General features: G+C 60.7%; 2 non-coding genes across 2 annotated transcripts; both read right to left on the bottom strand.

Annotated features, from left to right (window-relative positions):
• Nucleotides 1-4,300: 4,300 nt before the first annotated feature.
• On the bottom strand, nucleotides 4,301-4,419 carry LOC131867026 (5S ribosomal RNA). The gene has a single exon (XR_009365624.1). It is a non-coding gene; the product is annotated as a 5S ribosomal RNA (ribosomal RNA).
• Nucleotides 4,420-12,235: 7,816 nt separating this feature from the next.
• Nucleotides 12,236-12,354, bottom strand: LOC131867072 (5S ribosomal RNA). Its single transcript, XR_009365667.1, has one exon. It is a non-coding gene; the product is annotated as a 5S ribosomal RNA (ribosomal RNA).
• Between the last annotated feature and the right edge of the window lie 12,646 nt (nucleotides 12,355-25,000).

Raw genomic sequence — 25,000 nt, 5'->3', positions numbered from 1 at the left:
CCGATGTGTGCTCCAAGGTGCGGCGTGCACGAAGTCCGAGCCCGGTTTGCCCCGGGTGCGCACCTCGCGTGCACCTTCGCCGGGGTGAGCACCTTGGTGTGCAGACCTTGGTTGGGTTGCGCGCCCTGGTGCGCACCAAGGAGCGCTCTGAAGTGTGCTCCAAGGTGCGGCGTGCACGAAGTCGGAGCCCGGTTTGCCCCGGGTGTGCACCTCGGGTGCGCACCTCGCGTGCACCTTCGCTGCGGTGGGCACCTTGGCTGGGTTGCGCGCCTTGGTGGGCACCATGCAGTGCACGAAGTCGGAGCCCGGATTGCCCCGGGCGCGCACCTCCGCCAGGGTGGGCACCTTGGTGCGCACAACTTGCCTGGGGTGCGCACCAGGAAGGGCTCAAGATGGCACCCGCGTTCCGTTTTTTTCACTATCTTTCAGAACGGAAATTTTAAAATCTCGTTTTTTTTTGCCTTTTCTGGAAATTAGTGAAGGCAGCGCATCAAAGGTGCGCAACGCTGGTGCGAACCTGGGAGCGCTCCGATGTGTGCTCCAAGGTGCGGCGTGCACGAAGTCGGACCCCGGTTTGCCCCGGGTGCGCACCTCGCGTGCACCTTGGTGCGCACACCTTGGCTGGGTTGCGCGCCCTGGTGGGCACCATGGTGCGCACCAAGGAGCGCTCCGAAGTGTGCTCCAAGGTGCGGCGTGCACGAAGTCGGAGCCCGGTTTGCCCCGGGTGCGCACCTCGCGTGCACCTTCGCCGCGGTGGGCACCATGGCGTGCACGAAGTCGGAGCCCGGTTTGCCCCGGGTGCGCACCTCGCGTGCACCTTCGCCGGGGTGGGCACCTTGGTGTGCAGACCTTGGCTGGGTTGCGCGCCCTGGTGGGCACCATGGTGCGCACCAAGGAGCGCTCCGAAGTGTGCTCCAAGGTGCGGCCTGCACGAAGTCGGAGCCCGGTTTGCCCCGGGTGTGCACCTCGGGTGGGCACCTTGGTGCGCATGCCTTGCCTGGGCTGCGCACCAGGGCGGGCTCAAGATGGCACCCGCGTTCCTTTTTTTTCACTATCTTTCAAAACGGAAATTTTAAAATCTCATTTTTTTTTGCCTTTTTCTGGAAATTAGTGAAGGCAGCGCATCAAAGGTGCGCACCTCGCTGCCCACCACGGTGCGCAACGCCGGTGGGCACCCGGGAGTGCTTCGAAGTGTGCTCCAAGGTGCTGCGTGCACGTTGTCGGAGCCCGGTTTGCCCCGGGTGCGCACCTCGCGTGCACCTTCGTCGGGGTGGGCACCTTGGCTGGGTTTGCCCCGGCTGCGCTCCGAAGCGGGGTTATTGGAGCGCCGCCTCTTTTTTTGTCGGAGCGTTTGGTGGGGTTTCTCGCATTGGCTCTTCCGAGGCCCGGTTGCCACCCTGGCGCGCACGAAGTCGGAAGTAGGGTTAATTGCCCGGGTGCGCACCTTTGCCAGGGTGGGCACCTTACCTGGGCTGCGCACCAGGGCGGGCTCAAGATGGCACGCGCGTTCCGTTTTTTTCACTATCTTTCAAAACGGAAATTTTAAAATCTCCTTTTTTTTTTGCCTTTTCTGGAAATTAGTGAAGGCAGCGCATCAAAGGTGCGCACCTCGCTGCCCACCTTGGTGTGCTCTGAGGTGCGCACCCGGGAGCGCTACGAAGTGTGCTCCAAGGTGCGGCGTGCACGTTGTCGGAGCCCGGTTTGCCCCGGGTGCGCACCTCGCCTGCACCTTGGCCGGGGTGGGCACCTTGGCTGGGTTTGCCCAGGGTGCGCTCCGAAGCGGGGTTACTGGAGCGCCCCCTCTTTTTTTGTCAGAGCGTTTGGTGGGGTTTCTCGCATTGGCTCTTCCCAGGCCCGGTTGTTGGGTGCGCTCCCACCCTGGCGCGCGCGAAGTTGGAAGTTGGGTTAATTGCCCGGGCGCGCACCTTCGCCAGGGTGGGCACCTTGGTGCGCACACCTTGGCTGGGCTGCGCACCAGGGCGGGCTCAAGATGGCACCAGCATTCCCTTTTTCTCACTATCTTTCAAAACGGAAATTTTAAAATCTCGTTTTTTTTTTGCCTTTTATGGAAATTAGTGAAGGCATCGCATCAAAGGTGCGCACCTCGCTGCCCACCTTGGTGTGCTCCGAGGTGCCCACCACGGTGCGCAACGCCGGTGCGAACCCGGGAGCGCCCCGATGTGTGCTCCAAGGTGCGGCGTGCACGAAGTCGGACCCCGGTTTGCCCCGGGTGCGCACCTCGCGTGCACCTTGGTGCGCACACCTTGGCTGGGTTGCGCGGCCTGGTGGGCACCATGGTGCGCACCAAGGAGCGCTCCGAAGTGTGCTCCAAGGTGCGGCGTGCACGAAGTCGGAGCCCGGTTTGCCCCGGGTACGCACCTCGCGTGCACCTTCGCCGGGGTGGGCACCTCGGCTGGGTTGCGCGCCCTGGTGCGCACCAAGGAGCGCTCCGAAGTGTGCTCCAAGGTGCGGCGTGCACGAAGTCGGAGCCCGGTTTGCCCCGGGTGCGCACCTTCGCCGCGGTGCGCACCATGGCGTGCACGAAGTCGGAGCCCGGTTTGCCCCGGGTGCGCACCTCGCGTGCACCTTCGGCGGGGTTGCGCGCCCTGGTGGGCACCATGGTGCGCACCAAGGAGCGCTCCGAAGTGTGCTCCAAGGTGCGGCGTGCACGAAGTCGGAGCCCGGTTTGCCCCGGGTGCGCACCTCGCGTGCACCTTCGGCGGGGTTGCGCGCCCTGGTGGGCACCATGGTGCGCACCAAGGAGCGCTCCGAAGTGTGCTCCAAGGTGCGGCGTGCACGAAGTCGGAGCCCGGTTTGCCCCGGGTGCGCACCTCGCGTGCACCTTCGCCGCGGTGGGCACCATGGCGTGCACGAAGTCGGAGCCCGGTTTGCCCCGGGTGCGCACCTCGCGTGCACCTTCGCCGGGGTGGGCACCTCGGCTGGGTTGCGCGCCCTGGTGCGCACCAAGGAGCGCTCCGAAGTGTGCTCCAAGGTGCGGCGTGCACGAAGTCGGAGCCCGGTTTGCCCCGGGTGCGCACCTCGCGTGCACCTTCGCCAGGGTGGGCACCTCGGTGCGCACACCTTCTCAATGTTTTCTTGCCTTTTCTGGAAATTGGTGAAGGCAGCGCATCAAAGGTGCGCACCTCGGTGTGCTCCGAGGTGCGAACCCGAGAGCGCTCCGAGGTGCCCACGAAGTCGAAAGTCGGGTTAATTGCATTGTTTTCCCCGGGTGCGCTCCGAGGTGCGCAACATCGGCGCGCACCAAGGAGGGCTCCGAAGTGTGCTCCAAGGTGCGCACGATGGCGTGCACCTCTGGTGCGCACGATTCGGAGCTCGGTTTGACTGGGGTGCGCACACCTTGGCTGGGTTGCGCACCTTTTGTGCGCTCCAAGGTGCGCACGAAGTCGGAGCTCGGTTTGCCCCGGGTGCGCACCTTCGCCAGGGTGCGCACCTTGATGCGCACGCCTTGGCTGGGCTGCGCACCTTGGTGGGCGCCATGGTGCGCACCTTTCGTGCGCTCCAAGGTGCGCACGAAGTCGGAGCTCGGTTTGCCCCGGGTGCGCACCTTGGTGGGCGCCATGGTGCACTCCGAGGTGCCCAAGATTGGTGCGCACCAAGGAGCGCTCCGAAGTGCGCTCCAAGGTGCGCGCGAAGTCGAAAGTTGGGTTAATTGTCCGGTTTGCCTCGGGTGCGCACCTTGCGTGCACCTTCGCCAGGGTGGGCGCCTTGGTGCGCACACCTTGGCTGGGCTGCGCACACCTTGGCACCCGCGTTTCCTTCATTTTAAATTTTTTTTTTTTACAATCTCTCAAGTGGGAAATTCTATAATCTCAACTTTTTTTGCCTTTTCAGGAAACTTTTGAATGGAGCGCATCATTGGTGCGCTCCGAAGTGTGCTCCAAAGCTCTCTCCAGCTGCGTGCACCTGCCCCGGCCGCGCACCCGGCCCCGCCCAGCTTCGCTCACCTGTCCCGGGCGTCTGGTGCGGAACCTTAGAGTAAGAAACATCACCGTGCACCTTGGCCAACGTGCGCGACTCGACCGAGCGCGCACTGGCCGAGGTGCACACCGATTTCACCTGGGTGCGCGCGCAGCACCTCGGGCGCACCGGGGTGCGCGCACAACGCCCGGGTTGCACCGTGGCCTGTGTGCTCGGGGCGCCTCGGGTGCGCGCTCGGTGTCGCCCCCGCGCGCGCGGTAGTGCGGGCAGCGCACCCCGGCCCGGCCCGGCCCCGACGAGAACGCAAACGGGCAAAAGGTTTATTCAAATAGCATTGCGACGCCCGGCGAAAAACTAAAAAAGGGTGCAACACCGGGACTTCCCGGGAGGTCACCCATCCCAGTACTACTCCGGCCCAAGCGCGCTTAACTGCGGAGTTCTGATGGGATCCGGTGCACTAACGCTGGTATGATCGCACCCGTTATGAGCTTGTCGCAGTGTGTACTTAGCAAACCGCGACCCACGTGCGAATCCACCCCGGCCACCCACCCCCGTCGAGGTGCACACCCTCCCTCGCGAAGTGCGCCCCGTTCGCCAAGTGTGAGCCCTGCCCGGGTGCGCGCACCTTGCTAGGGCGTCGGGTGTGCACCCGGCCCGGCCTACGTGCGTGCACCTGGAGGGGGCGTCGTGTGCGTGCAGTGTCCCGTCTGCAACGCGGTGCCCACACACCACCTCGGGCGCAACGACCTGCGCTCACATGTGGGCCGAGTGCACCTTGGTGCATGTTCGGGGCGCCTCGGGTGCACGCTCGATCTTGCCCCGGTGCACCAAGGCGCTCGGTTTGCCCCGGGTGCGCACTTGGTGCAAGGTGGGCACCCAAAATAGGGATCAAGCACCAAAACACAAGTTTCGGGATGCAAAATGGGACCCAAGGACCACAAATGCGTTCCAAGACCCATGATGGGTCCACGAGAACAAAAATGTGTTCCGAGACTTAATAAACAAATATTGGGTTTTAGGAGAAGAAACATGCTCTGATGCCCAAAACGAGAATCGACCCCGAAAAGGCCACAGGCCAAAAGTGGGATGCGAGACAAAAAAAATGGGACCCGAGGACCAAAATTGGGTTCCCAGGTCGAAGACAGGGCAACCGGACAAGAAACGACCTCTAAGGCTCGAAATGAGTCCCGACGACTAAAACTTGACAAGAAGCACCCATCAGGCACCCAACTCGACACCCATGGGATGCCGACCCACCCGGGCTTCCACCTAGCACACCTTGGCACCCACCCACCCTCGCACCCAACCTCGCACCCAACTTAGCACCTTTGAACCCACATTGGCACTCACCCTGACCCTGGCACCTTGGAACCCACATTGGCACTCACCTTGACCCTGGCACCCACCTTTGCACTCACCTTGGGACCCACCCTGGCTCCCACCTCGGCACCCACCCAGACACCCACCTTGGTTCCTTGGCACCCACCTTGGATCCTTGGCACCCACCCCGACACCCACCTTGGCACGCAACTTGGCTACTTGCCACCCACCTTGGCTCCTTGACGCCCACCCCGACAACCACCCCGTGACCTACCCTGGCTAGGGTTGGTGCACACCCACCCTGGTGCCCACCTTGGCACCCACCCTATGACCCACCTTGGCACGCACCTTAGTACCCACCCCGTTACCCACCCTAGGACCCACCCCGTGACCCACCTTGGCCAGGGTGGGTGCCTTGGTGCGCACAACTTGCCTGGGCTGCACACCAGGGCGGGCTCAAGATGGCACCCGCGTTCCGTTTTTTTCACTATCTTTCAAAACGGAAATTTTAAAATCTCATTTTTTTCTTTTTTTTGCCTTTTCTGGAAATTAGTGAAGGCAGCGCATCAAAGGTGCGCAATGCTGGTGCGAACCCGGGAGCGCTCCGATGTGTGCTCCAAGGTGCGGCGTGCACGAAGTCCGAGCCCGGTTTGCCCCGGGTGCGCACCTCGCGTGCACCTTCGCCGGGGTGAGCACCTTGGCTGGGTTGCGCGCCCTGGTGCGTACCAAGGAGCGCTCTGAAGTGTGCTCCAAGGTGCGGCGTGCACGAAGTCGGAGCCCGGTTTGCCCCGGGTGTGCACCTCGGGTGCGCACCTCGCGTGCACCTTCGCTGCGGTGGGCACCTTGGCTGGGTTGCGCGCCTTGGTGGGCACCATGCAGTGCACGAAGTCGGAGCCCGGTTTGCCCCGGGCGCGCACCTCCGCCAGGGTGGGCACCTTGGTGCGCACAACTTGCCTGGGCTGCGCATCAGGAAGGGCTCAAGATGGCACCCGCGTTCCGTTTTTTTCACTATCTTTCAGAACGGAAATTTTAAAATATCGTTTTTTTTTGCCTTTTCTGGAAATTAGTGAAGGCAGCGCATCAAAGGTGCGCAACGCTGGTGCGAACCTGGGAGCGCTCCGATGTGTGCTCCAAGGTGCGGCGTGCACGAAGTCGGAGCCCGGTTTGCCTCGGGTGCGCCCTGGTGGGCACCATGGTGCGCACCAAGGAGCGCTCCGAAGTGTGCTCCAAGGTGCGGCCTGCACGAAGTCGGAGCCCGGTTTGCCCCGGGTGTGCACCTCGGGTGGGCACCTTGGTGCGCATGCCTTGCCTGGGCTGCGCACCAGGGCGGGCTCAAGATGGCACCCGCGTTCCTTTTTTTTCACTATCTTTCAAAACGGAAATTTTAAAATCTCATTTTTTTTTGCCTTTTTCTGGAAATTAGTGAAGGCAGCGCATCAAAGGTGCGCACCTCGCTGCCCACCACGGTGCGCAACGCCGGTGGGCACCCGGGAGTGCTTCGAAGTGTGCTCCAAGGTGCTGCGTGCACGTTGTCGGAGCCCGGTTTGCCCCGGGTGCGCACCTCGCGTGCACCTTCGTCGGGGTGGGCACCTTGGCTTGGTTTGCCCCGGCTGCGCTCCGAAGCGGGGTTATTGGAGCGCCGCCTCTTTTTTTGTCGGAGCGTTTGGTGGGGTTTCTCGCATTGGCTCTTCCGAGGCCCGGTTGCCACCCTGGCGCGCACGAAGTCGGAAGTAGGGTTAATTGCCCGGGTGCGCACCTTTGCCAGGGTGGCACCTTACCTGGGCTGCGCACCAGGGCGGGCTCAAGATGGCACGCGCGTTCCGTTTTTTTCACTATCTTTCAAAACGGAAATTTTAAAATCTCCTTTTTTTTTTGCCTTTTCTGGAAATTAGTGAAGGCAGCGCATCAAAGGTGCGCACCTCGCTGCCCACCTTGGTGTGCTCTGAGGTGCGCACCCGGGAGCGCTACGAAGTGTGCTCCAAGGTGCGGCGTGCACGTTGTCGGAGCCCGGTTTGCCCCGGGTGCGCACCTCGCCTGCACCTTGGCCGGGGTGGGCACCTTGGCTGGGTTTGCCCAGGGTGCGCTCCGAAGCGGGGTTACTGGAGCGCCCCCTCTTTTTTTGTCAGAGAGTTTGGTGGGGTTTCTCGCATTGGCTCTTCCCAGGCCCGGTTGTTGGGTGCGCTCCCACCCTGGCGCGCGCGAAGTTGGAAGTTGGGTTAATTGCCCGGGCGCGCACCTTCGCCAGGGTGGGCACCTTGGTGCGCAAACCTTGGCTGGGCTGCGCACCAGGGCGGGCTCAAGATGGCACCAGCATTCCCTTTTTCTCACTATCTTTCAAAACGGAAATTTTAAAATCTCGTTTTTTTTTTGCCTTTTATGGAAATTAGTGAAGGCATCGCATCAAAGGTGCGCACCTCGCTGCCCACCTTGGTGTGCTCCGAGGTGCCCACCACGGTGCGCAACGCCGGTGCGAACCCGGGAGCGCCCCGATGTGTGCTCCAAGGTGCGGCGTGCACGAAGTCGGACCCCGGTTTGCCCCGGGTGCGCACCTCGCGTGCACCTTGGTGCGCACACCTTGGCTGGGTTGCGCGGCCTGGTGGGCACCATGGTGCGCACCAAGGAGCGCTCCGAAGTGTGCTCCAAGGTGCGGCGTGCACGAAGTCGGAGCCCGGTTTGCCCCGGGTGCGCACCTTCGCCGCGGTGGGCACCATGGCGTGCACGAAGTCGGAGCCCGGTTTGCCCCGGGTGCGCACCTCGCGTGCACCTTCGCCGGGGTGGGCACCTCGGCTGGGTTGCGCGCCCTGGTGCGCACCAAGGAGCGCTCTGAAGTGTGCTCCAAGGTGCGGCGTGCACGAAGTCGGAGCCCGGTTTGCCCCGGGTGTGCACCTCGCGTGCGCACCTCGCGTGCACCTTCGCTGCGGTGGGCACCTTGGCTGGGTTGCGCGCCTTGGTGGGCACCATGCAGTGCACGAAGTCGGAGCCCGGATTGCCCCGGGCGCGCACCTCCGCCAGGGTGGGCACCTTGGTGCGCACAACTTGCCTGGGGTGCGCACCAGGAAGGGCTCAAGATGGCACCCGCGTTCCGTTTTTTTCACTATCTTTCAGAACGGAAATTTTAAAATCTCGTTTTTTTTTGCCTTTTCTGGAAATTAGTGAAGGCAGCGCATCAAAGGTGCGCAACGCTGGTGCGAACCTGGGAGCGCTCCGATGTGTGCTCCAAGGTGCGGCGTGCACGAAGTCGGACCCCGGTTTGCCCCGGGTGCGCACCTCGCGTGCACCTTGGTGCGCACACCTTGGCTGGGTTGCGCGCCCTGGTGGGCACCATGGTGCGCACCAAGGAGCGCTCCGAAGTGTGCTCCAAGGTGCGGCGTGCACGAAGTCGGAGCCCGGTTTGCCCCGGGTGCGCACCTCGCGTGCACCTTCGCCGCGGTGGGCACCATGGCGTGCACGAAGTCGGAGCCCGGTTTGCCCCGGGTGCGCACCTCGCGTGCACCTTCGCCGGGGTGGGCACCTTGGTGTGCAGACCTTGGCTGGGTTGCGCGCCCTGGTGGGCACCATGGTGCGCACCAAGGAGCGCTCCGAAGTGTGCTCCAAGGTGCGGCCTGCACGAAGTCGGAGCCCGGTTTGCCCCGGGTGTGCACCTCGGGTGGGCACCTTGGTGCGCATGCCTTGCCTGGGCTGCGCACCAGGGCGGGCTCAAGATGGCACCCGCGTTCCTTTTTTTTCACTATCTTTCAAAATGGAAATTTTAAAATCTCATTTTTTTTTGCCTTTTTCTGGAAATTAGTGAAGGCAGCGCATCAAAGGTGCGCACCTCGCTGCCCACCACGGTGCGCAACGCCGGTGGGCACCCGGGAGTGCTTCGAAGTGTGCTCCAAGGTGCTGCGTGCACGTTGTCGGAGCCCGGTTTGCCCCGGGTGCGCACCTCGCGTGCACCTTCGTCGGGGTGGGCACCTTGGCTGGGTTTGCCCCGGCTGCGCTCCGAAGCGGGGTTATTGGAGCGCCGCCTCTTTTTTTGTCGGAGCGTTTGGTGGGGTTTCTCGCATTGGCTCTTCCGAGGCCCGGTTGCCACCCTGGCGCGCACGAAGTCGGAAGTAGGGTTAATTGCCCGGGTGCGCACCTTTGCCAGGGTGGGCACCTTACCTGGGCTGCGCACCAGGGCGGGCTCAAGATGGCACGCGCGTTCCGTTTTTTTCACTATCTTTCAAAACGGAAATTTTAAAATCTCCTTTTTTTTTTGCCTTTTCTGGAAATTAGTGAAGGCAGCGCATCAAAGGTGCGCACCTCGCTGCCCACCTTGGTGTGCTCTGAGGTGCGCACCCGGGAGCGCTACGAAGTGTGCTCCAAGGTGCGGCGTGCACGTTGTCGGAGCCCGGTTTGCCCCGGGTGCGCACCTCGCCTGCACCTTGGCCGGGGTGGGCACCTTGGCTGGGTTTGCCCAGGGTGCGCTCCGAAGCGGGGTTACTGGAGCGCCCCCTCTTTTTTTGTCAGAGCGTTTGGTGGGGTTTCTCGCATTGGCTCTTCCCAGGCCCGGTTGTTGGGTGCGCTCCCACCCTGGCGCGCGCGAAGTTGGAAGTTGGGTTAATTGCCCGGGCGCGCACCTTCGCCAGGGTGGGCACCTTGGTGCGCACACCTTGGCTGGGCTGCGCACCAGGGCGGGCTCAAGATGGCACCAGCATTCCCTTTTTCTCACTATCTTTCAAAACGGAAATTTTAAAATCTCGTTTTTTTTTTGCCTTTTATGGAAATTAGTGAAGGCATCGCATCAAAGGTGCGCACCTCGCTGCCCACCTTGGTGTGCTCCGAGGTGCCCACCACGGTGCGCAACGCCGGTGCGAACCCGGGAGCGCCCCGATGTGTGCTCCAAGGTGCGGCGTGCACGAAGTCGGACCCCGGTTTGCCCCGGGTGCGCACCTCGCGTGCACCTTGGTGCGCACACCTTGGCTGGGTTGCGCGGCCTGGTGGGCACCATGGTGCGCACCAAGGAGCGCTCCGAAGTGTGCTCCAAGGTGCGGCGTGCACGAAGTCGGAGCCCGGTTTGCCCCGGGTACGCACCTCGCGTGCACCTTCGCCGGGGTGGGCACCTCGGCTGGGTTGCGCGCCCTGGTGCGCACCAAGGAGCGCTCCGAAGTGTGCTCCAAGGTGCGGCGTGCACGAAGTCGGAGCCCGGTTTGCCCCGGGTGCGCACCTTCGCCGCGGTGCGCACCATGGCGTGCACGAAGTCGGAGCCCGGTTTGCCCCGGGTGCGCACCTCGCGTGCACCTTCGGCGGGGTTGCGCGCCCTGGTGGGCACCATGGTGCGCACCAAGGAGCGCTCCGAAGTGTGCTCCAAGGTGCGGCGTGCACGAAGTCGGAGCCCGGTTTGCCCCGGGTGCGCACCTCGCGTGCACCTTCGGCGGGGTTGCGCGCCCTGGTGGGCACCATGGTGCGCACCAAGGAGCGCTCCGAAGTGTGCTCCAAGGTGCGGCGTGCACGAAGTCGGAGCCCGGTTTGCCCCGGGTGCGCACCTCGCGTGCACCTTCGCCGCGGTGGGCACCATGGCGTGCACGAAGTCGGAGCCCGGTTTGCCCCGGGTGCGCACCTCGCGTGCACCTTCGCCGGGGTGGGCACCTCGGCTGGGTTGCGCGCCCTGGTGCGCACCAAGGAGCGCTCCGAAGTGTGCTCCAAGGTGCGGCGTGCACGAAGTCGGAGCCCGGTTTGCCCCGGGTGCGCACCTCGCGTGCACCTTCGCCAGGGTGGGCACCTCGGTGCGCACACCTTCTCAATGTTTTCTTGCCTTTTCTGGAAATTGGTGAAGGCAGCGCATCAAAGGTGCGCACCTCGGTGTGCTCCGAGGTGCGAACCCGAGAGCGCTCCGAGGTGCCCACGAAGTCGAAAGTCGGGTTAATTGCATTGTTTTCCCCGGGTGCGCTCCGAGGTGCGCAACATCGGCGCGCACCAAGGAGGGCTCCGAAGTGTGCTCCAAGGTGCGCACGATGGCGTGCACCTCTGGTGCGCACGATTCGGAGCTCGGTTTGACCGGGGTGCGCACACCTTGGCTGGGTTGCGCACCTTTTGTGCGCTCCAAGGTGCGCACGAAGTCGGAGCTCGGTTTGCCCCGGGTGCGCACCTTCGCCAGGGTGCGCACCTTGATGCGCACGCCTTGGCTGGGCTGCGCACCTTGGTGGGCGCCATGGTGCGCACCTTTCGTGCGCTCCAAGGTGCGCACGAAGTCGGAGCTCGGTTTGCCCCGGGTGCGCACCTTGGTGGGCGCCATGGTGCACTCCGAGGTGCCCAAGATTGGTGCGCACCAAGGAGCGCTCCGAAGTGCGCTCCAAGGTGCGCGCGAAGTCGAAAGTTGGGTTAATTGTCCGGTTTGCCTCGGGTGCGCACCTTGCGTGCACCTTCGCCAGGGTGGGCGCCTTGGTGCGCACACCTTGGCTGGGCTGCGCACACCTTGGCACCCGCGTTTCCTTCATTTTAAATTTTTTTTTTTTACAATCTCTCAAGTGGGAAATTCTATAATCTCAACTTTTTTTGCCTTTTCAGGAAACTTTTGAATGGAGCGCATCATTGGTGCGCTCCGAAGTGTGCTCCAAAGCTCTCTCCAGCTGCGTGCACCTGCCCTGGCCGCGCACCCGGCCCCGCCCAGCTTCGCTCACCTGTCCCGGGCGTCTGGTGCGGAACCTTAGAGTAAGAAACATCACCGTGCACCTTGGCCAACGTGCGCGACTCGACCGAGCGCGCACTGGCCGAGGTGCACACCGATTTCACCTGGGTGCGCGCGCAGCACCTCGGGCGCACCGGGGTGCGCGCACAACGCCCGGGTTGCACCGTGGCCTGTGTGCTCGGGGCGCCTCGGGTGCGCGCTCGGTGTCGCCCCCGCGCGCGCGGTAGTGCGGGCAGCGCACCCCGGCCCGGCCCGGCCCCGACGAGAACGCAAACGGGCAAAAGGTTTATTCAAATAGCATTGCGACGCCCGGCGAAAAACTAAAAAAGGGTGCAACACCGGGACTTCCCGGGAGGTCACCCATCCCAGTACTACTCCGGCCCAAGCGCGCTTAACTGCGGAGTTCTGATGGGATCCGGTGCACTAACGCTGGTATGATCGCACCCGTTATGAGCTTGTCGCAGTGTGTACTTAGCAAACCGCGACCCACGTGCGAATCCACCCCGGCCACCCACCCCCGTCGAGGTGCACACCCTCCCTCGCGAAGTGCGCCCCGTTCGCCAAGTGTGAGCCCTGCCCGGGTGCGCGCACCTTGCTAGGGCGTCGGGTGTGCACCCGGCCCGGCCTACGTGCGTGCACCTGGAGGGGGCGTCGTGTGCGTGCAGTGTCCCGTCTGCAACGCGGTGCCCACACACCACCTCGGGCGCAACGACCTGCGCTCACATGTGGGCCGAGTGCACCTTGGTGCATGTTCGGGGCGCCTCGGGTGCACGCTCGATCTTGCCCCGGTGCACCAAGGCGCTCGGTTTGCCCCGGGTGCGCACTTGGTGCAAGGTGGGCACCCAAAATAGGGATCAAGCACCAAAACACAAGTTTCGGGATGCAAAATGGGACCCAAGGACCACAAATGCGTTCCAAGACCCATGATGGGTCCACGAGAACAAAAATGTGTTCCGAGACTTAATAAACAAATATTGGGTTTTAGGAGAAGAAACATGCTCTGATGCCCAAAACGAGAATCGACCCCGAAAAGGCCACAGGCCAAAAGTGGGATGCGAGACAAAAAAAAATGGGACCCGAGGACCAAAATTGGGTTCCCAGGTCGAAGACAGGGCAACCGGACAAGAAACGACCTCTAAGGCTCGAAATGAGTCCCGACGACTAAAACTTGACAAGAAGCACCCATCAGGCACCCAACTCGACACCCATGGGATGCCGACCCACCCGGGCTTCCACCTAGCACACCTTGGCACCCACCCACCCTCGCACCCAACCTCGCACCCAACTTAGCACCTTTGAACCCACATTGGCACTCACCCTGACCCTGGCACCTTGGAACCCACATTGGCACTCACCTTGACCCTGGCACCCACCTTTGCACTCACCTTGGGACCCACCCTGGCTCCCACCTCGGCACCCACCCAGACACCCACCTTGGTTCCTTGGCACCCACCTTGGATCCTTGGCACCCACCCCGACACCCACCTTGGCACGCAACTTGGCTACTTGCCACCCACCTTGGCTCCTTGACGCCCACCCCGACAACCACCCCGTGACCTACCCTGGCTAGGGTTGGTGCACACCCACCCTGGTGCCCACCTTGGCACCCACCCTATGACCCACCTTGGCACGCACCTTAGTACCCACCCCGTTACCCACCCTAGGACCCACCCCGTGACCCACCTTGGCCAGGGTGGGTGCACCCACCCTGGTGCCCACCTTGGCACCCACCCATCCTAGCACCCAGCCTGTGACCGGGCTTGGAACCCAACCTTGCACCCGCACCCGTCTTGGCCAGTGTGGGTGCGCACCCATCCTGGCACCCACGTTGTGACACACCCTTTAACCCACGCACCCTAGCACCCACGTTGGCACCCACCTTGGAACCCAACCTAGCAACTTGGCACCCACCCCGTGACCCACCTTGGCATCCACCATAGCAGTCGCCGACTTGGCACCCACCTCGGCACCCACCTTGACACTTGTGGACCCACCTTGCCACTCACCCTAGCATCGACCCATCCTAGCACCCACCCTGGCACCTTTGCACCCTAGCACTCACCCATCCTAGCACCTAACCTGTGACCCACCTTGACACTCACCCTCGCACCCACCTTGGAACCCAACCTAGCACCCACCCACCCTGACACCAACCCTAGCACCTACCCACCCTTGCACCCACCCTGTGACCCATCTTGGCACCCACCCATCCTACCACTCAACCTATCACCCACCTTCTCACCCACCTTGGCATCCACCTTAGCACCCACCCACACTGGCACCTTGGCACCCACCTCGGGCAAGGTGGGTGCACACCCACCCTGGCACCCAATTTAGAACCCACCGAGCATGTTACCCACCTTGGCACCCACATTGCAGCCCACCCTAGTACCCACCCTATGACCCACATTGGCATCCACACCCTAGCACCCAGGCACCTCGACACCCGCCTTGACACCCACCCTAGCACTGAACCTGTGACCCACCTTGGAACTCACCCTAGAACCCACCCACCCTGTGAACCACCTTGGCATCCACCTTAGCACCCACCCACCTTGGCACCCACTCTAGCACTCACCCATCCTAACACCCAACTTGTTACCCACCTTGGCACCCGCCCTCGCGTCCACCTTGAAACCCACCCTAGCACCCACCCACGCAGGAGCCCACCTTGGCACCCAACCTAACACCCACGCATCCTGGCACCCAACTTGTGACCCACCTTGGAACCCACCCTAGTACCCACCTTTGAACCCACTATATCACCAACCCACCTTGGCACCCACCCTATGACCCTCTTTGGAATCCACCCTAGCACGCACCCACCCTGGCACCCACCATGGAGCGCACCCTAGCACCCACCCACCTCGGCACGCACCTCAACACCCACCTTGGTGTGCGCACTGCGCCAACCTCTCAAAGACCCTATGTGGTGCGCTCCAAAGTGTACACCTTTGGTGCGCTCCAAGGTGCGCACCTTTGGTGCACACCGAGGTGCACACCAAAGTGTGCACCGAGGTGAGCACCAAAGTGCACTCCAGGGTGCACACCAAGGCGTGCACCTTTGGTGCGGTCAATGCAAACGAATTCGGAAGTTGGGGTCGATGTCCTAATCGCTGCTGCAGACTACACGTATGAGAATCGGACAAATAGCTTTATATAGGGGAGGTGTTGCGTTTGATGGGTCGACTCCCCTGGTTGTGTGCACTGCACCAACTTCAAAGACCCTGTCTTGTTTAAGAAGTCAAAAGTTGGGGTGGATGTCCTAATCATTGCTGCAGTCTACGCATGTATGAGAATCAGACAAATAGCTTATATAGGGGAGGTGTTGCATTCGGTGGGTTGACTCCCCTGGTTGTGCGCACTGCGCCAACCTCAAAGACCCCGCATAGCAGAAGAAGTCGGAAGTCGGATTTTGGTGAGCACCAAGGCGTGCACCTTTGGTGCGGTCAACGCAGACGAATTCAGAAGTTGGGGTGGATGTCCTAATCGTTGTTGCAGGCTACACATGTATGAGAATCAGACAAATAGCTTATATAGGGGAGGTGTTGGGTTTGATGGGTCAACTCCCTTGGTTGTGCGCATTACGCCAACCTCAAAGACCTTGTTTTCGTTAAGAAGTCAAAAGTTGGGGTCAATGTCCTAATGGCTCCTGCAGGCTACACATGTATGAGAATCGGACAAATAGCTTATATAGGGGAGGTGTTGGGTTTGATGGGTCGACTCCCCTGGTTGTGCGCATTACGTCAACCTCAAAGACCTTGTTTTCGTTAAGAAGTCAAAAGTTGGGGTCGATGTCCTAATTGCTCCTGTAGACTACACATGTATGAGAATCAGACAAATAGCTTATATAGGGGAGGTGTTGGGTTTGATGGGTTGACTCCCCTAGTTGTTCGCATTACACCAACCTCAAAGACCTTGTTTTCGTTTAGAAGCCGAAAGTTGGGGTCGATGTCCTAATTGCTCCTGCAGGCTACGCATGTATGAGAATCAGACAAATAGCTTATATAGGGGAGGTGTTGGGTTTGATGGGTCGACTCCCCTGGTTGTGCGCATTGCGCCAACCTCAAAGACCCTGCATTGCGGATGAAGTCGAAAGTCAGAGTTTGGTGTGCTACAAGGTGTGGTCGAAGGTGCTCACCTAGGTGTGCACCTTTGGAGCACAGGAAAAGTGCCCTCCAAAAGTGCGCACCTTTGGAGTGCACAAAAGTGCCCTCCAAAAGTGCGCACCTTTGGAGCGCAGAAAAGTGCCCTCCAAAAAGTGCCCTCCAAAAGTGCGCACCTTTGGAGCGCAGAAAAGTGCCCTCCAAAAAGTGCCCTCCAAAAGTGCGCACCTTTGGAGCGCAGAAAAGTGCCCTCCAAAAAGTGCCCTCCAAAAGTGCGCACCTTTGGAGCGCAGAAAAGTGCCCTCCAAAAGTGCGCACCTTTGGAGCGCAGAAAAGTGCCCTCCAAAAAGTGCCCTCCAAAAGTGCGCACCTTTGGAGCGCAGAAAAGTGCCCTCCAAAAAGTGCCCTCCAAAAGTGCGCACCTTTGGAGCGCAGAAAAGTGCCCTCCAAAAAGTGCCCTCCAAAAGTGCGCACCTTTGGAGCGCAGAAAAGTGCCCTCCAAAAAGTGCCCTCCAAAAGTGCGCACCTTTGGAGCGCAGAAAAGTGCCCTCCAAAAAGTGCCCTCCAAAAGTGCGCACCTTTGGAGCGCAGAAAAGTGCCCTCCAAAAGTGTGCACCTTTGGAGCGCACAAAAGTGCCCTCCAAAAGTGCGCACTTTTGGTGCGCACCAAGGCGCTGGTTCGGTCGTTGCAGGCGAGTTCGGAAGTTGGGGTCGATGTCCTGAGCGGAGGTGCAAACTACACAGGTGTCGGAATCGGACAAATAGCTTATATAGGGGAGGTGTATGCTTCGATGGGTCGACTCCCCAGGTTGAGCGCACCGCGCCAACCTCAAAGACCCTACGGTATGGATGAAGTCGGAAGTTGGGTCCGATGACCAATTCGATTAGTAGGTATGCTCATGAGGTCGGAATTTGGGTCCGATGACCTGCCATGTGCAGGAAGGCGAATGTTGACACTGTGCGTTGCAAGGTGCACACCAAGGCGCTGGTGCGGTCTTTTTAGTCGAGTTCGGAAGTTGGGGTCGATGTCCTGATCGGAGGTGCAAGCTACACAGGTGTGGGAATCGGACAAATAGCTTATATAGGGGAGGTGTATGCTTCGTTGGGTCGACTCCCCGGGTTGAGCGCACCGCGCCAACCTCAAAGACCCTACGGTATGGATGAAGTCGGAAGTTGGGTCCGATGACCGATTCGATATGTAGGCATACTCGCGAGGTCGGAATTTGGGTCCGATGACCTGCCACGTGCAGGAAGGCGAATGTTGGCACTGTGCGTTGCAAGGTGCGCACCAAGGCGCTGGTTCGGTCGTTGGAGGCGAGTTCGGAAGTTGGGGTCGATGTCTTGATCGGAGGTGCAAACTACACAGGTGTGGGAATCGGACAAATAGCTTATATAGGGGAGGTGTATGCTTCGTTGGGTCGACTCCCCGGGTTGAGCGCACCGCGCCAACCTCAAAGACCCTACGGTATGGATGAAGTCGGAAGTTGGGTCCGATGACCGATTCGATATGTAGGCATACTCGCGAGGTCGGAATTTGGGTCCGATGACCTGCCATGTGCAGGAAGGCGAATGTTGGGACTGTGCGTCGCAAGGTGCGCACCAAGGCGCTGGTGCCGTCGTTGCAGTCGAGTTCGGAAGTTGGGGTCGATGTCCTGGTCAGAGGTGCAAACTACACAGGTGTGGGAATCGGACAAATAGCTTATATAGGGGAGGTGTATGCTTCGATGGGTCGACTCCCTGGGTTGAGCGCACCGCGCCAACCTCAAAGACCCTACAGTATGGATGAAGTCGGAAGTTGGGTCCGATGACCGATTCGATACGTAGGCATATTGGCGAGGTCTGAATTTGTGTCCGATGACCTGCCATGCGCAGGAAGGCGGAATTTGGGTCCGATGACCGAGTTGATGGCGTGCCATGCGCAGAAAGGCGGAATTTGGGTCCGATGACCGAGTTGATGTTGATGGCCCGCCATGCACAGGAAGGCGGAATTTGGGTCCGATGACCGATTTGAAGGCGTGCCATATGCAAAAAGGCGGAGTTTGGGTCCGATGACCGAGTTGATATTGATGGCCCGCCATGCGCAGGAAGGCGGAATTTGGGTCCGATGACCTGACATACGCATGGAGTCCGACTCGGGGGCCGATGTTCGATTCGATGACTTGCATTGTGGGTAAAGTCGGAAGTTGTGGTCTTTGACCCGATTCGATGACCAGACTTCGGCTGCTTGAGAATCGGACAAATAACTTATATAGGGGAGGTAGTGTTCTCGAGCATCCTCCCCCCGTGCCCGTTTATGTCGATTGATGCTGGTGCTCGACTGGTTGGAGCGCTCGGATGCAAAAATCTTGCACCAGGATTTATCGATTGTGATGGACACGGCAAGTCTCCTGATTGCTATGCAGGAGCTCATCGTGAATCTCTATGCGGCCTTGGTATGGACTCGACCTGCGGAATGGTTCGGCAATGGTAGTCGCTCCAACACGTCCTTGCAATGGCCACAGAGGTGATTCGACTAGAGCTCCAGTCTAGCTTTTGGGTTGCTTGGCGGACTGGTATAGCCGCGATCGAGTTCCGGCCATGAACGTTTTAGATAGCTCTTGGGCTTTCTGGGACGGAAGTCGGAAGTTTGGGCTGTTGTCCGATTTGATGACCATTCTTCGGATGTGTGAGAATCGGACAAATAACTTATATAGGGGACTGTGTTGTCTCACGCAGCCCCCTCCGTGCCCCTCTATCTCGACCGATGTTGGTGCTTGAAAGGGTTGGGATCGCTCGGATTTATAAACGTGCACCACCATTTGTCGAGTGTGAGGGACGCGGCAGGTCTCCTAAATGCTATGCGGGCGCTCTCTGAGAATCTCTATCCGGCCTCAACACAGACTAGTCTTGCTGAATGGTTTGGCACTGGTAGTCGATCCAACACGTCGTTGTTGTGGCCGCCTAGGCGATTCGATTCGAGCCCCCGTCTAGCTTTTGGGTTGCTTGGCGGATTTTGCCCTATCCGCAAGTGAGCTCGGTCCCTAAACGTTCGAGAAACCCGATTGCTATGCGCCGACTCTCTTTCTTGCGAGCCTCCATCTAGCTTTTGGGTCTCTACGGAACGGAAGTCGGAATCTGGGACCGTTGTTTGATTCGACGAGGCAGACTACGGTTGTGCGAGAATCGGACAAATAACTTATATAGGGGAGGTGTTGACTGGAGCATTCTCCCCCGTGCCCCTCTAACTCGACCAATGCTGGCGCTCGAACGGTGGTAGCGCTCGGATTTTCATTGAGCGCCAGCATTGGTCGATTTAGAGGGGCATGCGAGATTCCCGAATGCTATGCGAGGGCTCTAACGGAAATGTCTATTGGTTTCGGTATGGATGCAATTGCGAGTGGTTCGGCAAAGGTAGTCGTTCCGATGCGTCCATGTCGTGGCCAAATCGATAATTCGATTTGAGCCCTCGTATAGCATTTGGGTCTCTCGATGTGATTCCGCATTCCAGTCCCTTTGGGCACTGCTTGAGCCGCATCCCAGGGGGTTCCCTTCCCAATAATCTGCCTCGCAACCCGATTGCTATCCGGTGAGGCTCCTCGGCCGCCTCGGAACTATCTGTGTATCAGACGCATCGCGGGATAAGGGGTTGGCAACGGTAGTCGCCCCAAGCGCGTCCGATGCTTGGACCATTCCGAGGCGGCCCTGAAGCCTCTTCCGTCTAGCCGTTGGGTCCTTCTCGCCGCATCCCTCGCCTCGCACCCCGATTGCTATGCGGTGAGGCTCCTCGGCCGCCTCGGAACTATCTGTGTATCGGACGCGTCGCGGGATAAGGGGTTGTCACTGGTAGTCGCCCCAAGCGCGTCCGATGCTTGGACCATTCCGAGGCGGCCCTGAAGCCTCTTCCGTCTAGCCGTTGGGTCCTTCTCGCCGCATCCCTCGCCTCGCACCCCGATTGCTATGCGGTGAGGCTCCTCGGCCGCCTCGGAACTATCTGTGTATCGGACGCGTCGCGGGATAAGGGGTTGTCATTGGTAGTCGCCCCAAGCGCGTCCGATGCTTGGACCATTCCGAGGCGGCCCTGAAGCCTCTTCCGTCTAGCCGTTGGGTCCTTCTCGCCGCATCCCTCGCCTCGCACCCCGATTGCTATGCGGTGAGGCTCCTCGGCCGCCTCGGAACTATCTGTGTATCGGACGCGTCGCGGGATAAGGGGTTGTCACTGGTAGTCGCCCCAAGCGCGTCCGATGCTTGGACCATTCCGAGGCGGACCCGAAGCCTCTTCCGTCTAGCCGTTGGGTCCTTCTCGCCGCATCCCTCGCCTCGCACCCCGATTGCTATGCGGTGAGGCTCCTCGGCCGCCTCGGAACTATCTGTGTATCGGACGCGTCGCGGGATAAGGGGTTGTCACTGGTAGTCGCCCCAAGCGCGTCCGATGCTTGGACCATTCCGAGGCGGACCCGAAGCCTCTTCCGTCTAGCCGTTGGGTCCTTCTCGCCGCATCCCTCGCCTCGCACCCCGATTGCTATGCGGTGAGGCTCCTCGGCCGCCTTGGAACTATCTGTGTATCGGACGCGTCGCGGGATAAGGGGTTGTCACTGGTAGTCGCCCCAAGCGCGTCCGATGCTTGGACCATTCCGAGGCGGACCCGAAGCCTCTTCCGTCTAGCCGTTGGGTCCTTCTCGCCGCATCCCTCGCCTCGCACCCCGATTGCTATGCGGTGAGGCTCCTCGGCCGCCTCGGAACTATCTGTGTATCGGACGCGTCGCGGGATAAGGGGTTGTCACTGGTAGTCGCCCCAAGCGCGTCCGATGCTTGGACCATTCCGAGGCGGACCCGAAGCCTCTTCCGTCTAGCCGTTGGGTCCTTCTCGCCGCATCCCTCGCCTCGCACCCCGATTGCTATGCGGTGAGGCTCCTCGACCGCCTTGGAACTATCTGTGTATCGGACGCGTCGCGGGATAAGGGGTTGTCACTGGTAGTCGCCCCAAGCGCGTGCGATGCTTGGACCATTCCGAGGCGGCCCCGAAGCCTCTTCCGTGTAGCCGTTGGGTCCTTCTCGCCGCATCCCTCGCCTCGCACCCCGATTGCTATGCGGTGAGGCTCCTCGGCCGCCTTGGAACTATCTGTGTATCGGACGCGTCGCGGGATAAGGGGTTGTCACTGGTAGTCGCCCCAAGCGCGTCCGATGCTTGGACCATTCCGAGGCGGCCCCGAAGCCTCTTCCGTGTAGCCGTTGGGTCCTTCTCGCCGCATCCCTCGCCTCGCACCCCGATTGCTATGCGGTGAGGCTCCTCGGCCGCCTTGGAACTATCTGTGTATCGGACGCGTCGCGGGATAAGGGGTTGTCACTGGTAGTCGCCCCAAGCGCGTCCGATGCTTGGACCATTCCGAGGCGGACCTGAAGCCTCTTCCCTCTAGCCGTTGGGGCTTTCTCGCCGCATCCCTCGCCTCGCACCCTGATTGCTATGCTGTGAGGCTCCTCGGCCGCCTTGGAACTATCTGTGTATCGGACGCATCGCGGGATAAGGGGTTGGCAGTGGTAGTCGCCCCAAGCGCATCCGATGCTTGGACCATTCCGAGGCGGCCCTGCAGCCTCTTCCGTCTAGCCGTTGGGGCCATCTCGCCGCATCCCCCACCTCGCACCACGATTGCTATGCGGTGAGGCTCCTTGGCCGCCTCGGAACTATCTGTGTATCGGACGCATCGCGGGATAAGGGGTTGTCACTGGTAGTCGCCCCAAGCGCGTCCGATGCTTGGACTATTCCGAGGCGGCCCTGCAGCCTCTTCCGTCTAGCCGTTGGGGCCATCTCGCTGCATCCCCCACCTCCTCGGCCGCCTCGGAACTATCTGTGTATCGGACGCATCGCGGGATAAGGGGTTGGCAGTGGTAGTCGCCCCAAGCGCGTCCGATGCTTGGACTATTCCGAGGCAGCCCTGCAGCCTCTTCCGTCTAGCCTTTGGGGCCATCTCGCCGCATCCCTCGCCTCGCACCCCGATTGCTATGCGGTGAGGCTCCTCGGCCGCCTGGGAACTATCTTCGTATCGGACGCATCGCGGGATAAGGGGTTGTCACTGGTAGTCGCCCCAAGCGCGTCCGATGCTTGGACTATTCCGAGGCGGCCCTGTGGCCTCTTCCGTCTAGCCGTTGGGGCCATCTCGCCGCATCCCCCACCTCGCACCCCGATTGCTATGCGGTGAGGCTCTTCGGCCGCCTTGGAACTATCTTCGTATCGGACGCATCGCGGGATAAGGGGTTGTCACTGGTAGTGGCCCCAAGCGCGTCCGATGCTTGGACTATTCCGAGGCGGCCCTGCAGCCTCTTCCGTCTAGCCGTTGGGGCCATCTCGCCGCATCCCCCACCTCGCACCCCGATTGCTATGCGGTGAGGCTCCTCGGCCGCCTTGGAACTATCTTCGTATCGGACGCATCGCGGGATAAGGGGTTGTCACTGGTAGTCGCCCCAAGCGCGTCCGATGCTTGGACTATTCCGACGCGGCCCTGTGGCCTCTTCCGTCTAGCCGTTGGGGCCATCTCGCCGCATCCCCCACCTCGCACCCCGATTGCTATGCGGTGAGGCTCCTCGGCCGCCTTGGAACCATCTTCGTATCGGACGCATCGCGGGATAGGGGGCTGTCACTGGTAGTCGCCCCAAGCGTGTCCGATGCTTGGACCATTCCTAGGCGGCCCTGAAGCCTCTTCCGTCTAGCCGTTGGGGCCTTCCCGCCCCATCCCTCGCCTCGCACCCCCGATTGCTATGCGGTGAGGCTCCTCGGCCGCCTTGGAACCATCTGTGTATCGGACGCATCGCGGGATAAGGGGTTGGCACTGGCAGTCGCCCCAAGCGCGTCCGATGCTTGGACCATTCCGAGGTGGCCCTGAAGCCTCTTCCGTCTAGCCGTTGGGGCCTTCCCGCCCCATCCCTCGCCTCGCACCCCGATTGATATGCGGTGAGGCTCCTCGGCCGCCTTGGAACTATCTGTGTATCGGACGCATCGCGGGATAAGGGGTTGGCACTGGTAGTCGTCCCAATCGCATCCGATGCTTGGACCATTCCGAGGCGACCCTGCAGCCTCTTCCGTTTAGCCGTCGGGGCCTTCCCGCCGCATCCCTCGCCTCGCATCCCGATTCCTATGCGGTGAGTCTTCTCGGCCGCCGCGGAACTATACCTGTTATTGCTACTGCATCCTTCGGCTGGTAACCTCCTCTGCCGCCTTGGAACGTTCTCTTTGTCGGACGCGTCGCGGGATAAGGGGTTGGCACTGGTAGTCGCCCCAAGCGCGCCCGATGCATAGACCGCTCCGAGTCGACCTTGCTTTCAGCCTCTCACATGCATAGACCTCTCTGAGTCGACCCTGCAGCCTCTCACGTTTAGCCTTTGGAATCTCGCCTCACAACATGATTGCTATCCTTGATGCATCCCTTGCCTCGAGCCCTGATTGCTTTCTTGGCTGCATCCCTCCTCTCCTCACAGCCCGGTTGTCATCACTGCTTCATCCGTCGCTTCATGCATTCTGGCTGCTGGGCCCTTCCCACCGCACACCTCGATTGCTATCTCTTCTGCATCACACACCCCGATTGCTATCTCTGCTACATCCCTCGGCTCTCACTTCTGCATCCTTCGCCTCACACCTCGATTGCTATCAATGCTGCATCCGTAACCTCACACCCCGATTGCTATGCGGGGAGGCTCCTTGGCCGCCTTGGAAATTTCTGTGTGTCGGACGCACCGCGGGATAAGGGGTTGGCACTGGTAGTCGCCCCAAGTGCGCCCGATTCTTAGACCGCTTCGAGGTGACCTCGTAGCCTCTTTCGTCCAGGCTTCCTGCCTTCAACGCCCTTTTTACACCTCGATTGCTATGCGCGGGCTCGTTGGCGTCTATCACCTCTCTGCGAAGAGTGGCACGATGATTGTTGGGGTAAATCGTAGCAGTCCGATCTCTGGCCTTGGGCCATTGTGAGGGCTGATCGATTTCCTGTGCGCATCTCGTGTTCGCCCAGTAACAGACTCGACGACTTGTAATCGGTCTTGTTCCCGATTGTTCCTGGAGGTAGTCTTCGGAACTCTTGGATTTGACCTGTCACTCGAACTGTCCTCTTCCGAGGATGCTTGTGTGTGTGTGCTTGTGCCATTTCCTTGGCGGTATTAACGAGATATTAAAGAGCGGAGTGAGCGCCTCGCCCAGCTATGTTTGGGGCTCTCACTCCCTTACCCGGTGTGCGACCGCTTTGCACGTAGGTTGCGGAGCATCGCGACTCTTTCGATGTTTGGCGGTTGTCTTCCGGTGATGCGTTGGTCCCGAAGTGCACGTTACTAGCATTTCTGCCATTGTTCTCGATCTTTGGCACGTTCCTTCGTTGCAATTGGATATATATCTCCGTTTATACGCGCAGGCTTCTCCCGCCTATTCAGCGCTGTCCCACTCTCAGCACTCTCGTGGTCTCCTTGGCTTCTCTCTCCCGTGAGCGAGCTCTCTTCTCGAGTCTTTTCCATGTCCCATGGAGGTTGCCTTGCGAAATTCGGGCACACAAACGTGACCGGATAAGAGCGGAATTGCCTATGAGGAGAAGCTCACCTTAGGGAGCAGCAATGCCGAGTGTTTCGACAGAGGGTAGAGGGGGCGTTGTTTGGGCGGTTGCACAAAAGAGTGCTACGTTTGCACTGAAGGTTGCTTCTTCGTCTCCGACGAACTCTTCGAGGCAAAAAAGCTTGTTTACGGGGTCGAGGTGGGACTGTTCGTGCGAGTTGCGCCACCAAAAGTGCGTAGGGGGCATATACCTGGGAAATGGATGTCTCTGAGTGGCCTTACTCGGTCGCGTGCACGGTGCATTCTCTAACGGCAGGACTGTCGCGAGCATGTGCGGTTCGGATGTTTTCGGGTAAAGGGTTCCGTACGGGATGTTCTTCCCAGGCTCCTGTGAACCGAGACTCTGCATCGTCATGCTCCGGCTCCCGTGGGTGCTTCATGCCTCGTCGAGCTGTTTGTCGTGGACGATTAAGGCCGAGGCCTTCC

Source organism: Cryptomeria japonica, unplaced genomic scaffold (genome assembly GCF_030272615.1).
Source record: "Cryptomeria japonica unplaced genomic scaffold, Sugi_1.0 HiC_scaffold_162, whole genome shotgun sequence".
Taxonomy (NCBI): domain Eukaryota; kingdom Viridiplantae; phylum Streptophyta; class Pinopsida; order Cupressales; family Cupressaceae; genus Cryptomeria; species Cryptomeria japonica.
This window is presented reverse-complemented; position numbering and strand designations above follow the sequence as displayed.